Genomic DNA, 3,667 nt, shown 5'->3' with positions numbered 1-3,667 from the left:
CTACCTCACCGGTTTCCAGATCATAGGGCAGCGGGCAATTCCCCAGGTTTTCCAAAGCTCTCCAGCTCCCCCGGGGACTTTCCCATTAGTAGAGAATTTGGGATCTGAGCAAAGAGTGGGGTGAGGCTGCTGACCCCGTGAAGGTGCCAGGCTGACCCATCCAACCCCGGCCTAGCCCCCTTGGGCCAGGTAGGATAAGCTCTCCCTTCACGAATCCTCCCATCTGATGGTAAGAGCCCAACTCCTGCCTCCGGGAGCCCCCACCCCCACCCCAGTCTGGCCTAGCCCCTGTGGGAAGGATACTCCCCGGGGGGATTGGGATTGAAACCGGGACTCAGATGCTTAACCCCTCCATGTAGGGCAGCAGCTAGGGAGCCTCAGCAGGCGGTCCGGTCACACCCGCGCCCTCAGTTCATTCCTCTCCTCGGAGGAGCCCTGTATGGTCGTCTCACTGCACTCTCTCTTGCTCCAGAGGCCAGGTGAGCTGTTCAGGTGGCAGCCAGCAGGTGGGGAGAGCAGCGGGGGAGGAGGAATGTGCCTGGGGCCAGGCAGGATGCCACCGGACAGTCCCATCGACCCCACCCCTTCCCCGTGACCTGCTCACACCACTGCCTGCCCGCCTGGGTCCTGGTCCCCATACCGGGGGGGGGGTCACGGCCAAGTCCTGGGTTTTAGGTACCCATTCCTGGGAGGAGCCCTGGCCTCCAGACAAGCGGGGCACCTTGTGGGCCATTAGTCATTGCTGAGACCGCCATTTTAGGAACACTGGCCTTGGACTGGCTTAATTTCATCCGCACAGTTAAATACTGTATTACTCGCATTTTACAGGTAGGGAAACCAAGGCTCAGGGCGATGACGTCAACTGATACAGTCTACCTTGTGCAGCCTGATACGGAGAAGGAGCGCGTGAGAGGATCTTGGGGGTCAGAGAGAGAGAGATCATCTTGGGGACCTAGAGCCCCCATGAGGTTGAGACGGGGACAGGGGTCCAATCGAAGGACCTTCTCAGCCCAATAAGGAATTTTTCCCTACGGGGAGAGGGATTAGGCATGGGCTGGGAATGGGGACGGAGGGGCCACAGGCCAGCACCCCACAGCATGCCAAGGACGCTGCACTGAATGGCCTCCACCCATCTCCCCTCACCCCTCCTGAAGCAGCCCAGGGGCAAGCTTCCCTGAGACCCACCACCTGCCTCACGGTCCTCTCTTTGCTGATGCCTCAGAGCATGGGCAGGGGCCCAGACCAGTGAGTCCAGGGCTCGACTACCCGGCTTTGCTCTCCAATCTGTCTGCTGCCTCCCCACACCCTACCCCCCACCCTGCCCCGCTCCCTCCCCACCGGCCTCCCTCCCAAACACTCACTCATTCATTCTCCAGACCACCTACAAACCACCCATTTGCCTGGACCACACAGCTCCTGCCCAGCTCAGCTCCTGGGGATAATGGCCACGCCACCCCCACCCTTCCAGGACCCACCCCCAAGCCTAATTACCACCTTGGCACCTCCGGGGCAGGCGAGGGGGGCATTGACCTCCGTTTATGCTTGGAAATCTCTTGGGCACAGGCGGCTTGTGTTCCTCTGGACATCAAGGGGCAGGAGCAAATTAGAGGCCCTCAACCGAGCCCCTCTCCGAGCCCTCCCACCCCACTGTCCAGTCTCTGGGCCCAGGCTACTGGGGCAGGGCAGGAGGACACGATGGCAGAGACCCCGTTCGCTCCTCTGTCCTCTGGGCACCGTGAAAGGATAGAGGAAGGAATGGACCTACGCTGCCTTCAGGTGCAGGTCAAGGAGGGCTCCCCAGAAAGAGTGCTGGGCCGGAAGTCAAAGACTAAGGTTCAGTTCAGAGCCCTACTGCTGGCCTCCCCACCCCCACCCCGCATTCGGGAGGAGTTGATGTCCGCAGTCTCTGAGGCTTCTCCTGGCTTGGGACCTTGAGCCCTAGGGAGGTGACTGAGGGGTGCACACCGAGGGTCTCTGCGCTGCTGAGGGACCCCAAGCAAAGAAGCGGGGAGAACGACGTGGATGGAGGAAACAGCCACAGGAGGAGGGCAGGAGGGCAGGACAGGGAGACAGAGCAGGGTCGGCCTGACACCTGTCGATGCCGGGTGGGAGGTGGGACCCGACACCATGCCAGGTAAGGAGTGCAGAAGTCAGGACACCCCTCACAGGCTTCCAAGCCCCCCTGCATCCTTTGCAGCAAGGCGGTGGCAAGGGAGGGCCTCCCTGGAGTGGTTTGTGATCCCAGAGGGGACCTCTGTCGTTTCCTCTGCAATGTCCACACTGACCTGAGTCCCAGGAGCTGCTCCATGAGGGCAGGGACCGGTCTACTTCCTGGGCCAGCACGGGCCCTGGCCTGGAGGAGAAACCCAGTGAATGTGGGCTGAATGAATGAGGACGAAACAGCTTCAGGGAGATTGAGGCAAAGCTTCCCCGTGGCTCCAGGGGCTGGGGTTGGCGGGGGGAGCAGTGGGCAGGGGTGGTGTTGGTGGGTTCAGCCTCACCAGGCAGAGCTGAGCCAGGCTTAGGCCCTGGGGGCCAGGGCCACCAGGGCTGGGCCAGGGCGGATGAGGTGGTCTTTGTGGGGTCCCTCTGAGGATCCCTCCTTCCCCCATAATTACTTCTGATTAGCCTCACCACAACAGCCACGCTGGTAAGAGAGGGGTGTTTGGGACGTGGGGGGAGGGGACAAGGTAGGGCAGAGTGCTCAGGACAAGCCAGGGCCCCCAGCTGAGTGCACACACACACACACACAAACACACACAATCTGGAAAATTCCAATAGAGCCTCATCCACCCAGGCCTAAAAGCAGCAGTGATCCAGGGAAATCGGGCCCTTTAGACAACTTACCCTCATGTACTAGCAAAACACGTCCCCTCCAAAGTTCTCGGGAGGGAGGGTAGGTGGGCACAACCTCTAGGCAGAAAGCAGCAGGGCACAGAGGAAGTGCTTTAGGCCAGAAGGGAGCCTTGGCACGTATGTTCACCGGCACCACTCAGGGCCCAACCTGGACAAGTCCCTGGAGCCTCTTAACCAGTACTCAGAAAATTCTTCCCCTCGTGCAGCTACCCTTTCGGCCCCGCCTGGGTACAGCCAGGGCATCTGCAGGCAGATTCACTGTGTCCACACCCACCCACTCCTCTGAGACCATTCAGGCAGGGCCTTCTTCCCAGTTTCCCAGCAGGCAAAGCAGGAACTATAGGTCAGTTCACTCACGTTCCCCCAGTCTGCAAAGAAAGAACCCCTGCCCTCAGGTAGCCTCCAGTCTGATGCGGGAGACACAGTACACATTAAGAGAAGGGACACTCCTGACCCCGTCTCCTCCCCGTTCCCCCCAAAGGGGGCTGAGCTTGCAGAGGTGTGAGGGGCCCCAAGGGAGCATCACTTTGGGGAAGGCACGCAGGCTTCCCGGAGGAGCGGCTCCCCGGTGGCGGTGGGCTGCCTGGAGGAGGCGGCGGGGCGCCGCGCGAGGAGGCCGCCCCAGCGGCGCTCCCACGACCCGGGCAAGGCTGTCTGGGCGCCGTCTCCGGTCTCGGGGCCTGCGGTCGGGGCACCGCGGGGCCGTGTTTGAGCCGGTCAGCTCCCCGCGGAAATTACAGGGGCGCTCGGCGCTGCGGTCGCGCCCCCCGGGGCAGCGCCCGCTGGTTGGAGGCGTTTAAATTGAAAGCAG

The 3,667-nt window shown here is 61.8% G+C and overlaps 1 long non-coding RNA gene across 1 annotated transcript; it reads right to left on the bottom strand.

The window, feature by feature from the left end:
* Window positions 1-1,502: 1,502 nt before the first annotated feature.
* Window positions 1,503-3,212, bottom strand: LOC122207366. The gene is made up of 3 exons (XR_006196799.1): window positions 2,848-3,212; window positions 2,286-2,353; window positions 1,503-1,578 (listed from the first exon to the last, which is right to left on the bottom strand). It is a non-coding gene; the product is annotated as an uncharacterized LOC122207366 (long non-coding RNA).
* Between the last annotated feature and the right edge of the window lie 455 nt (window positions 3,213-3,667).

Source organism: Panthera leo, chromosome E1, assembly GCF_018350215.1.
Source record: "Panthera leo isolate Ple1 chromosome E1, P.leo_Ple1_pat1.1, whole genome shotgun sequence".
Taxonomy (NCBI): Eukaryota; Metazoa; Chordata; class Mammalia; order Carnivora; family Felidae; genus Panthera; species Panthera leo.
Note: the sequence above shows the minus strand (reverse complement) of the source record. Positions and strands in the feature narration are given on the sequence as shown.